Genomic DNA, 13,507 nt, shown 5'->3' with positions numbered 1-13,507 from the left:
ACAAAAACGTTACGAAATTATGCACCAGCCTAATATAATTGAAGACGAATTACGTGAAATATATTCGCAGTTGCAAATGTGAACAACCATCAGATTTGTAAGGGAATGACGACAGTGGAAATTTGCACCGGGCTGGGACTCGAACCCGGATTTCTGACCTTATGCAACTGGTTACCTTTACTGCTTTCGCTATTTACGACTCACAGCTATCCCCATTTTCCCCATGTCGTCGTTCCTGCTTCACATCCTGTACTCGTACAAACATTATGTAACTCCTGTACAGATGTGGACATTTTAATTGAAATTCTCTGCACGGTGTAGCCAAATAAATACCATATCGCAGTGAGTGTATTGTTAAGAAGAATGATCCAGCGTTCTTTCGGATATGAAATGTATTCGGAGTTGCGAAAACGAACAAACGCCAGCAGTACAAGGGAATGACGACCATAAATAAGTGCAATACCAAATCTCTGCCAGCGTATTCAATGTTCCATGGGTCTAAAAAACATTATTTCGTCCTCCCATAGAGTACTACTACAGGTCACCATATGACCTGGTAACAAGTGTTTTGCGACATGTATATCCCACTAAGCTAGTAGAGACTACATTATATAGTGGGTGTGTTGCAGGCAGAAAAAGACAATCTGAGTGCTGCATATGGGCATGTGTCACATTACCTTAGTATAAAGCATTACACAGCAGATGTATTCTTAATTGACAATTGAAGCTACTTCTTTTGTAAGTAGGCTGTTTATGTTTTCTTATTGGCAACGTTACGTAGCGCTCTGTATGAAAATCACTGGCTGTGCTGCGTGCAGTCTGTGGCTAGTTTGCATTGTTGTCTGCCATTGTAGTGTTGGGCAGCGGCAGCTGGATGTTAACAGCGCGTAGCGCTGCGCAGTTGGAGGTGAGCCGCCAGCAGTGGTGGATGTGGGGAGAGAGCTGGCGGAGTTTTGAAATTTGTCATGAACTGCTATATATATTATTACTATTGAGGTAAATACATTGTTTGTTCTCTATCAAAATCTTTCATTTGCTAACTATGCCTATCAGTAGTTAGTGCCTTCAGTACTTTGAATCTTTTATTTAGCTGGCAGTAGTGGCGCTCGCTGTATTGCAGTAGCTTGAGTAGCGAAGATTTTTGTGAGGTAAGTGATTTGTGAAAGGTATAGTTTAATGTTAGTCAGGGCCCATTCTTTTGTAGGGATTATTGAAAGTCAGATTGCGTTGTGCTAACAAAATATTGTGTGTCAGTTTAAGCACAGTCTTGTATAATTATTCAAAGAGGACGTTTCATACTTTTCTTAATGTATCAACTATATGTTGGATGGAAAAAGATATCATGAATAATTACTTCACAGAGGGACGTTTATACTCTCTAGAAATATTGTTCCATATTACATAGTGAGAAATTGGTATGGGTGCAGCTGGAATATAAAAGAAATCCTTCTAAAGTTCAAGTGATGCACGATGAAATGCACCATCAGCCGTTACTATAGCAATTTCCTTCTATAAGCGATTACTAGCTTATAGATTCGTATAAATTTCTATAATTTTTTGTAAGAATGGATATGTGCGCCTATTAACATTTGGGAGAAACGTTTACTTCTTTTTCCACTAGAAACAACCTTGGTTTTTAAATTCTGATTTATAACTATGGAAATGGACTGTTCGAATTCGATCCTGTCTAAATGCTGTAAACATAGAGATACCTTCCAAAAATCCATATTAGTTGTATATGATGTGGAAGGTTCTGGTTTTAATGGAATATTTGTAAATGATGGGAGTACCCTGCGTAGCATCACTGCACTTAAATAGTGATGACAGTTGTCTGGAATATATGTTACATGCATCTGATTCCATTGCACTGAAGACATTATGGGTTGTAAACTTAGAACTATGCATGATATTACCTGCAGGATGACGTCATGGAGAATTCCATTCCTCCTGCTTTGTGGTTTACTATGTTCCAGTGTCAGATGTAATAACACCCTAGAAATTCATAGCAGTGACTTCAAACTTGATGGGTAGTAGGCCTGGACACTACAAGCATGTAGTGGATAAGAATATTCTGGAATAGATATCATGTGTACAACGGAGAACACTTATGTGAGAAATCACTTAAAAATGCAGCGCCAGCCCAGACATTAGAACATATTCTGTTTGTAGGAAAGACAGATGGAAATTAACATTGTGTCTGCGTCAATATTAAATTCCCATCAAATCAAGGTATGTCTACAGTGGAAATTGGTGTTAGTTTGAAAGCTTTGCTGTCATCCATGTCAAATTGTTTGGGTTTCTATGGTACAGCTAGCTGAGAATACTTTAGTTATTTGGGGGCCTACTATAATTTACATTTATCATGTGTACTACTGTTTACCTCATTTGAATCTACTACTACAGATGCTGGAATTGTACTATACCAACTTATCCAAAGCAACACACAAGTCAGTATTAACTATTACAGCACATTTTTCTTTTACAAACACCAGTAAAATTAATCAAAAGTGAGAGATGTGATGTACAGTTTCTGGTGTGTGTTGAGGGTGGTGTTAAAGGCTTTGATGCTGTCTCATGCCAACACATTCTGAATGGGCAGTAAGGCTGCATACAACACGCTGGCGAGAACGTCAAATATCACTGCTAGTCGGTTCCTTTTTCTATTCCACTAGCATACAAGGCGTATTTTCATGTACAGTGTCAATATTGCAGAACTTGGATTCTCCAGTCTGGATCAGTATACCAGAATTTCACACTGGTAACTGTTATTCTCCATCTTAAACGGCACTCCTTTCTTATTCTTCTCCTCGTCTGCACTCATCTTCAAAACATCTCGGGTTTGTATATCTCGCACAACTTTTGTATGTATATATATAAACAGCTACAGACATTCACACCACACACACACACACACACACACACACACACACACACACACACACACACACACACATTCGCATACACATAATGCAACAGGATTAGCTTGTCTTCTAAATAACGAGAACAAAGGCGTATGGTATCAAATACATTAATTGACTTTTCTGGGACATAAATATATATAAATGGTAGGAACATTTCAATTCTTTGTTATACAGTTTAGTTCTTTAAAAATTTCACATCAAATCCATTTCGTTATTCACAGCAGTATTATATTACCCAAATAACTGTTTCCTGCAAGCGCAACATATACACAACATATTTCCCCCATTCTGAAAGACTAAACCCCACACTCACCACATTACATCTCAGTAAACTGTACCGGTAACCTAAGACCCTTCACTATTTCTCAACCTCCATCACCATACACCAGTCACCATCTGCTTCTATATCTACATTCAGATGCTTTAACTCACTAACAGTTAAATTTCATGTAGAAATGAACAGTAGCACTAGGGCACTGGGAGCAGTTGATATCTCCTTTTCGACTACGTTCACAATCTGACCTTGTAGTATCACTGGAATGTCCTGTGGTTCTGTCGATGGTGCCATGATGGGTGCACTGCTAATAAAGGTCAGCAGGTTAAGGCTGTGGAAATTGTAAGCCTCTGATGTACTTCTGTGAGATGTGGACCGTTATACCCATTCTCAAATGTTTGGTGTCTTCATTGATGAGTGGCTCAGACAATAGAAGATCTCTGTCCTGTTCCTACATGCTGACCATTCGGCTGCGGACTGCTTGGTGGAGGTCCCTGTCGCTGCTGCAAGTCCCAATAATATGGGCTGTTGTGCTGCTGCAGGTCTTGACAAACTGCAGGCCACCACTATTCCAGGTCTCGATGAGCTGGAAGGCACCATTGCTGCAGGTTTCGATTGTACTTCCGAACAAAGAAGAAGAGGTCGAACCGTTACATGCGATAATAATAATGACAAATGCAGACATAAATGTGTGAGTTGTAGATGTAATATTGTTAAGCCAGGTGTTCTTACTCATCCACTTCTTCCTATGCTTCTGGGAAGCATTGGATGATCTCAGGTGTTGCTAATGTGTCATGTTACCTCCACTGACTGTGGCTGGGACAAGTGTTCGCCTTACATCTCTGGTGTTGTCTCGCCCAAGTGTCTGTTAGTCTGGGACTGTGGAAGAGTATGGCTTGGTGCAACTTCAGCAGTTTGACTGTGAGGAGAACCGTTATTAGTTCGGCATATTACCATTCGTGTGATGTCACCACACAGTGTAGCACCTAAGAATAAAATCATTTTCCTGCTGGAATTGTGGCTATCGCCTCTTCTGCAGTGCAAGACGCAGACTGACTAGCCGTTTCAAACAAGGTGGGCAGTTTAAGTAGCAGCAACTGTCTGTATCAGTTGCAAAATCCAAGTTATCCTGATGTTTTTGGTACCGTCTTTTGCATTATGTATATATCTGTAAAGGCAAGATTTTTGTTCCTATTCCTTGCAATATGAAATTGGATCAGTTACAGTCCTTGTGATTATTTTTGTGCTGGTGATCTACAACAGTTTAATTAAGTAGAAGATGTAGATGCAGGACATAGTAAAACCTGCAGTTTCCTGAAATTTTCTGGAAAATTTCAAGTGGTATTTGGAAAATTCATTCAACAAGATAACACATGCACTGTGCGATACACAGATAACTATAAAAACAAGTACTTTTAAGTTGTTAAATCATTAGAGCTTAAATGCAATCCCATGGTATATCCTTTTCCGTATGATGTTCTGGAAGTTGAGTGCACTGCAAGGTTATTTAGCTATCTTAAACACATATTTATGACTATTGATTCTCACAAAATCTCACTCTGTGACCAGCTAATGAAGGCGACGCATACTTTCACTTTATTGTAAACTAATAACTAGAATATCAGTGAACTGAAGCTTCTTATATATCTAAGGATCTAAGATATATGCAACCATTGAAAATAATGGACGAGCAACTGATATTTTCTATTTTTAAGTTTGTAGCCCAGTTGCGCTATTACGTGAACGTTTTGCTTCATTATGAGAGATCCACCATACGCTGCCCTGGACCCAAAATGGATGGATACACTTACAAACTCTACTGCACACCTAATGAGGAGGGATGCCATTACAGTTTGTAGTACAATGTAAAGAGTAGTCCATACCTCACCCTTTCATAAACGATTATAGACATCTGATTTGATCCATTATAAATGGTTTTTGAAAGCCTGCGACTGTAATGAAACAGTGACTATCGACATCAAAAGACTAAAACCGACTGGTAGCAGAAGATTTATTTATTTATAAACAAACCTATTGATTACAGACATTTTTCTGATAATGGTGTGCATGCTATTCTTGTTATTATACATTTACAGTGTTCTTCTTGAGGAGTCCTTCACACACATACTATGGAAATACAGTAAAACTGTCAACATTTGAGATCTACACATTGGCGTTAAAGATATTAACAATAGCTAGTTATGAGAGTTCTCTATGTAAAGTTATAGAACATTTTTGTATACTGCACTTTGTGATAATTTCATTTTCACGCAAGATATTTTGTTGTAGAGTTTGCTGACAGATTGGGTATTTTATTGTAGTTTTGGAGGTAATTTTGCATGTTTTGCGGTCGATGTATTGCAATTTTGGGGCGGTTTGCTGCTATTTATGCCAAAAGAAGGAACAAATTATTAAAGTTTTTCCTAGAACATGGGAGAAATTTATTTCATTTCAGGGGCAGTCTGTGTGGCCGTTGTTACAGTCTGTGTGGCCGTTAGTTGCAGTTTTTTGGTCATTTCTTTCAATTTTGAGACAATTTGTTACAGTTTTATAGATATAATATTACAGATTCAATTAACTTTGCTACAGTTGGGGATATTTTGTTGCAGTTTACGGCAATTTGTTACAGATTTGGGGATATTTGTTACACTATGGGTGAAACATGTTATGGGTTGGTGTATGTTGTTGCAATTTCACAACAGTGTGGTTCTTTCGTTAACAATTTTACTTTAATACACCAAAGTACAGGGTAAACTACATTTAATGTCCAAACCGTATCTAAAATATTTCAGAGTCCAAACTACAGTTAAACATTTTGTAATATCCTACAAGACAGCAATGAGGTTTCAGTGTAGACTGATCCAATAAACAATAACAAATGAGCACTCACTGTGGGCTGATGTGGGACATGAGCATAAGGATAATGTGCAAACAGTCTATCAAATCAAATATGACTGATGGTTGTTAGAAACGATTTAAATATCACATCTAACAGTTTGATGTCCATGCCTGCGTTTATGGTTAGGTTAGTGGTGTTTAACGTCCCGTCGACAACGAGGTCATTAGAGACGGAGCCCTAGCTCGGCTCAGGGAAGGAAGGGGAAGGAAATCGGCCGTGCCCTTTCAAAGGAACCATCCCGGCATTTGCCTGAAACGATTTAGGGAAATCACGGAAAACCTAAATCAGGATGGCCGGAGACGGGATTGAACCGTCGTCCTCCCGAATGCGAGTCCAGTGCCTGCATTTATGTATATTGAAAAATGGCTCTGAGCACTATGGGACTTAACATCTGTGGTCATCAGTCCCCTAGAACTTAGAACTACTTAAACATAACTAACCTAAGGACATCACATACATCCATGCCCGAGGCAGGATTCGAACCTGCGACCGCAGCAGTCGCAAGGTTCCGGACTGAGCGCCTAGAACCGCTCGGCCACCGCGGCCGGCTATGTATATTGAGGTGGAGGATATTTGCAGCCCACTATAGTGAACATCAGGGTGGGCATCTGGAGTGCCAGGCATCTGTGGTAAAGGTGCAACATTGCACTATGTTAGTCTGCTGGCGTATAAAGGGTGAATCACCTAAAACTGCACCACAAATACTTCATGAATGGAAAGTGCTATTGATGCGCGGTTTTCACAAAATGGATTAATTGTCAGTGGCTTTTATTGTTAACCTATAAACATTTTATAATAATACTGATAAAGTGTATTTTTGTGCAAACAAACACTTTTTCAAGTGAAACAGTGACTATCGACATCAAAAGACTAAAACCAAAGTAAATTAGAATGTCAGTGGTATTTGTTGCAGGATTCTAGTGCGAGACGTTTCCGAGATATCGAATTTGGAAAATTGTCTATACTGACTTGTTTGTGCCATTCAACCTGTGCATTTGCTAGGTACAATTTTGTTGTGTTTGGTTACAGTATGCTTTCGTCATCCTTGAGTGCATTGCGACCATCTGGTCAGTACGTGTATGATAGTCCAAGCAGTAGGTCGTGAGTGGACGTTTGGATTTACCAATGCAACATGTCAACATGCTTGTGGTTTGTGGAGAGTGTTGGAAGAATGCAGATCATTCTTGTATGGTGTATGAGGCAAGATATGCCAACAGAAACAACCATCTCGGCAATTATTTATAGACCTCTTCAACCAGTGACGTGAGAGTGACACTGTAAACACCTGGACAGTGTAACAGAAGGAAACAAATGATGACAGGACATGCGGGATATAATGTTTTCGCTGCTGTTGCAGTTAACCCACATGTTACCTCCTGTGAAATCGCACAAGGAAGTAATATGAGACAGAGAAGCCTCATACATATTCTCCATCGACATGGGCCATCCATGTCTCATCTCTCTCCGTGGAAAGCTCCATGGAAGCAGTCATGAGAATGGTTTTAACTTCTGTGTCTGGGGACATGGACAGTATACTCCAGATGTATCTCATATGTTGTTTAGTGATGATGCCATATTTACCAATCATGGCCTGATAAACCACGGGAACCTATTAGCCTGCTGACGATTTCCATTAGCTTCGTGAGGTTGAACCCCAGCGTCCATGGAGTGTAAACGTGTGGTGTGGGACGGTAAACTATCAGCTCACAGGCCCGTTTTTCATAGATGGAGTACTGAACTCACACAATATTTGCAGCCTCCTAATAAACCATCTTCCATGGGTGCTATAAGAAGTTCCTCTGCAGACTAGGAGGAACTGTGGTACCAAAATGATTGCTGCCAAAATGATTGCTGCCAAGCATGTTTTCACGAATAGTTTCCAAATCGTTGGTCTGGACGTAAAGTACTTATACCTTGGCCAGCCCATTCCCCGGATTTGACAGCTGTATACTTTTTCTGTGGGGAAGCTGAAAGACACACAAGTACACGGCAGCTATAGCCAGTGATACGCAAAGACGTATTACTGCAGCCTGCTCGAACACCTTAGCAGAAATGTTAACACATGTGCATACTGCAAGCAGGTTCCTGCTGCTGGTGGTCATTTTGAACACAACCTGTAATGCTCACTTGTCTCGTTACTAGTCAGAATCTACATAACTCTTACATGCACTTGCATTCTTCTTTAGTGCGTGCTACCACATGTATTGTACAACAGTCAGTGTGGGAATTTTTCAAAATACGACATCTCGTAAATGACTCTCATCAGAATCGTGCAACGAACACAACTGACATTATAATTTACCCTTTTTTTTTGTTAATTTCAATAGGCATTGTTCCATTCAATAAGTGTATGTTTGTACAAAAATTACACTTTCTAAGTATTATTAAAATCTGTTTATTGGTTAACAATTCCAGTTCCTGACTGCCAATCCGTTCTGTGAGACGTGGACACCAATAGCACTTTCCTTTACCGCAATATTTCCTGTACAAGATTAAGTTCACTGCAATGGCAGTCCAATACATACATTCATTACACTCCTCTTACCAATACTGTACTGTACTGAGTGTAAACCATTGAAGGCATGTATAGATTAACTGTAGGAAATACCGTACTGTAAATTCTGTATCAAACTCATAAAGGAATCTTCCCTGCCCCATCTATTACATTGGAAAACGGGTTTGACTAAAATCATCTGTCAGCACTATGCAATATATTCTTTTGCTACTTTCCTGACATTTATTGTGGGAGAGATATGAGGATGATACAGTGTTCTACTCTATTCGTGGTGTTAGTAGATCAATAAGATACTGTCAAGTTCAGAACTAAATGCACTGATACCCCACTTATCGATAATACCCAGTTTTTGAGGTTTATCTTCATAAAGTTATGCAGTGCCACTGCGTTTACATGGGAAAAGTAATGAAAATTCGCTGTGTGTATGCACTATACTTCCAGCAGAATAATTTCATGGTGTATGTAGTTCATTGTAAGGACAGTCTAATACAATGTCATGAAACTCATACTGGCCACTATGTTACTGTGTGCTTTTGGATGTAGCGGTGCTGCAACTATCTTAAGATGAGTTTTGGGTAATGTACTAATGCTAAAAACCGTATCAAACTCCTAAAAGATATTCTCTGTTCACACCAAAAACGCTTAAGCCTTTTATTTATTTGTTTCAGTCTAGGAGCTAGCTTTTGACGCATTGGCTGGCGAGAGGTGTGTTGATGATAGTCGCTTTTTTTTTAAAAAAAATATAATCAATTACGAACTGTTGAATGCCGACAGTTTACTGCAGCCATTGGTTATAAAAGTAAAATATGTAACACCTGTGTACAATATCATTCTTGAGACTTGAATCACATATCAATAATGGAATACTGAATGTGGTCTGACTGAGGATAAAGTAGAGACAAACATATGATATTATCTCATGTATTCCTGCAACTACTCTAAATTTTTAGTTCTTCCAAAGTTCCTCACATCTCACTTTATTTAACATTATACTTGTCTGATATACTGTTTCTTTAGATTGTTTAAAACATATGATGTCGTATAGCTCTGGAAACCTGGAAGAATCCACTGTAGAAGTAGTTTGTTATTAAACGCAGTCTGCTGATGATCCTTAGATATCGTAAGCAATCTACTTTGAATTTAACAGCAGACCTTCCTATCATGGCTATCTGCCACCTTGGTCAGAGAAAGACTTAAGCACCTTGTTGAAGGAACCGCACCAATATTAACAAGAAATGATTAAAAAATCTTGTGGAAAAATAAGATGTTCATACCTCAATGTATAGATGCGTATGTAGCAGATTAAAGCAGCTAGAACAAGTGTTCGTCACAAACGAAAACCTCTGGAAGTAACAGTGCAAGCGTTCATTGACTTAAAAAAGTACAATTCGTTTAGGAAAATGTAATAGATTACTGGATGGAATTCACATTTGTGTGTAGTATTCAACATTTATCAATGCTACCGGTAATATTCTCTTCTTGAGTATCACAGATTCGGCACAGTGATGTACATCGATATGTAATTTAACAGTCATTCTCATTTTTGAAGAACTTCGCACGTTTTCGAATGTTAGCACTAAAGATAAATTGTTCTGACTGACTGGCTTAGTCTTTAAGTAGTCATTTGTCTGTGAGGTGAAAGACTTACGCATGAGTTCTTATTTTTATCATATCTTTGAGACCATTACATGAAATGCGTGTTTATCATTGTCGCAAATGTATTTTCCCTAACCTTTACCAGCACAAGATTGAATTAATATATAAAACGGACAAGATGCACTGCAGAGTGGCATGTGTGCGTTAAGGAAATGTCAAATAGAAAATTCCACTGGCAATCGCTACAATAGAGGCATTGTGGATTGCGGAGAGGCCTACTGTTGAAAATATGCTTCAGATTATGATCTGGGAAGGATACTATATCCTCCCACAAACGTCTCTCGAATTGAGCTGGACATGACTTTACAGTTAATACGTAGATTTACCTTAGCTGCCCAAGCTAAGGTAAACCAATGTATTATGATTTCCACTGCAGTGTTGATTTCTAATGTAATGCTGCTATTTACATAGTCTGTTGCTCAGTCGTAGGAGTGTACTTAATGCTATGCAAGGTTTGTGTGTAGGCTGTGTGGTAATGGAATTGCAGAAAATTTTACTCTGGATCCATACTCCACTGTAACGGTAATTCAACAGTAATTATTTTATGTTATGTGGGGTCTGTGTATAGGCAGTATGATATTGAAATTACAGCCGTTTTTTCATTGAATGAATGTCAAGTGTGGGTATAATACAACAGTAATTGTGCATATAAATCATAAATAACTGCTGACAGTGTAATTTGATGTCTTTGTAACATCATATATGCTTCATTTAGACATTCGTTTTAAAAACATGAAGCAATTGGGTCATTTTTAATTTTTTTTTAATTTCATGACATTATAAACATGGGATAGCTTATTTAGGTTTGGGTAATTTAATACTTGTTTTCATTTCTGACAGTGGAAATTGTTGACTCTCGTTTTAAAGCATAAAATCAATCTTTCTTATTGGGGATGGGGGCTGTGCTCTGCTTCTGGCACTTCATGATCCTTTGAAAGTTATTTACAGCACACGAGTTGGTCAGATGGTTAGTGTGCCTGAATAAATCAGGCAACCTTACAATCTGGGCCAGCTTCCATGACCAATAGGAGGTTGTGAGCAGTGCGGAAGGTGGGCAAATCTGGTAAGCACACAGTTTGGACCAGCCTTTGTGACCATAACTTTAAATGTCTTTACACTCACCCCTCCACCGCTAGAGGTGGTTTACGTGTATTAATCCTCCGACATGTTTATCAGAATTATTATGCACATAATGAGCCATGTATATACAAAATTTGAAACTACTCTTGACGCTCCTGAGCTGTACTTCTACATTAGCCGCTTTTCACTTACTTCTGCGTTACACCTTTTTCAGTCTCACCCAAATTCCTATATGAGGAAGGTACTTCGTGGGCTTGGGCCCATCAACTTACTAAAGTTTCGTCATAATCGCATGAATGGCTCAGGAACAAACAGAAGATGAAAAAACAAATCATAATTTTTTTTATTTTAGGCTATCTTTCCGGCCACGGTTTCGCCCACGTATGCATATGCCATATATGTTGTTGTTGTTGTTGTTGTTGTTGTGGTCTTCAGTCCTGAGACTGGTTTGATGCAGCTCTCCATGCTACTCTATCCTGTGCAAGCTTCTTCATCTCCCAGTACTTACTGCAACCTACATCCTTCTGAATCTGCTTAGTGTATTCATCTCTTGGTCTCCCTCCACGATTTTTACCCTCCGCGCTGCCCTCCAATACTAAATTGGTGATTCCTTGATGCCTCAGAACATGTCCTACCAACCGATCCCTTCTTCTAGTCAAGTTGTGCCACAAACTTCTCTTCTCCCCAATCCTATTCAATACCTCCTCATTAGTAACGTGATCTACCCACCTTATCTTCAGCATTCTTCTGTAGCACCAGATTTCCAAAAACTTCTATTCTCTTCTTGTCCAAACTATTTATCGTGCATGTTTCACTTCCATACATGGATACACTCCATACAAATACTTTCAGAAACGACTTCCTGACACTTAAATCAATACTCGATGTTAACAAATTTCTCTTCTTCAGAAACGCTTTCCTTGCCATTGCCACTCTACATTTTATATCCTCTCTACTTCGACCATCATCAGTTATTTTGCTCCCCAAATAGCAAAACTCCTTTACTACTTTAAGTGTCTCATTTCCTAATCTAATTCCCTCAGCATCACCCGACTTAATTCGACTACATTCCATTATCCTCGTTTTGCTTTTGTTGATGTTCATCTTATATCCTCCTTTCAAGACACTATCCATTCCGTTCAACTGCTCTTCCAAGTCCTTTGCTGTCTCTGACAGAATTACAATGTCATCGGCGAACTTGAAAGTTTTTGTTTCTTCTCCCTGGATTTTAATACCTACTCCGAATTTTTCTTTTGTTTTCTTTACTGCTTGCTCAATATAGAGATTGAATAACATCGGGGAGAGGCTACAACCCTGTCTCACTCCTTTCCCAACCACTGCTTCCCTTTCATTCCCCTCGACTCTTATAACTGCCATCTGGTTTCTGTACAAATTGTAAATAGCCTTTCGATCCCTGTATTTTACCCCTGGAACCTTCAGAATTTGAAAGAGAGTATTCCACTTAACATTGTCAAAACCTTTCTCTAAGTCTACAAATGGTAGAAACGTAGGTTTGCCTTTTCTTAATCTTTCTTCTAGGATAATTCGTAAGGTTGGTATTGCGTCACGTGTTCCAACATTTCTACGGAATCCAAACTGATCTTCCCCGAGGTCCGCTTCTACCAGTTTTTCCATTCGTCTATAAAGAATTCACGTTAGTATTTTGCAGCTGTGACTTATTAAACTGATAGTTCGGTAATTTTCACATCTGTCAACACCTGCTTTCTTTGGGATTAGAATGCCATATATATTACACACATATATAAATTTCACATACATTTAACGTATTTCACACTTATTTGTACACTTACTTTACCGTAACCCTAGCGAATTTCGCTCTGCAGTTTGATCTGAATTTTGGAGGAACTTCTAATTCTGCCAGGAAATGACGGTCGTTTCGAAAAGGTATTGTCTCTAGCAACTGAGTGATTCTCTGCAATTCTAGGCTAGGTATAAATTATAGCATGTGGCATAATCGTGCCCCCTTACACACGTCAAATTGCTTACTCACTGCAGTGCTCTTGATGACGGTGTTGCCATTGCCTTGGATAACACAAATAAGAGACAGGTTCAAATCTTTATTGTATTCCAAGCAAACTAATTTCAGGAAAGGAATACGGACACGCCGTTCACGGACGTTTCCACATGTCACGCATTCTCAT

This window comes from Schistocerca nitens, chromosome 4 (assembly GCF_023898315.1).
Source record: "Schistocerca nitens isolate TAMUIC-IGC-003100 chromosome 4, iqSchNite1.1, whole genome shotgun sequence".
In the NCBI taxonomy this organism is placed as follows: domain Eukaryota; kingdom Metazoa; phylum Arthropoda; class Insecta; order Orthoptera; family Acrididae; genus Schistocerca; species Schistocerca nitens.
The sequence above is the reverse complement of the archived record's forward strand: the minus strand, read 5'-3'. Positions refer to the sequence as shown.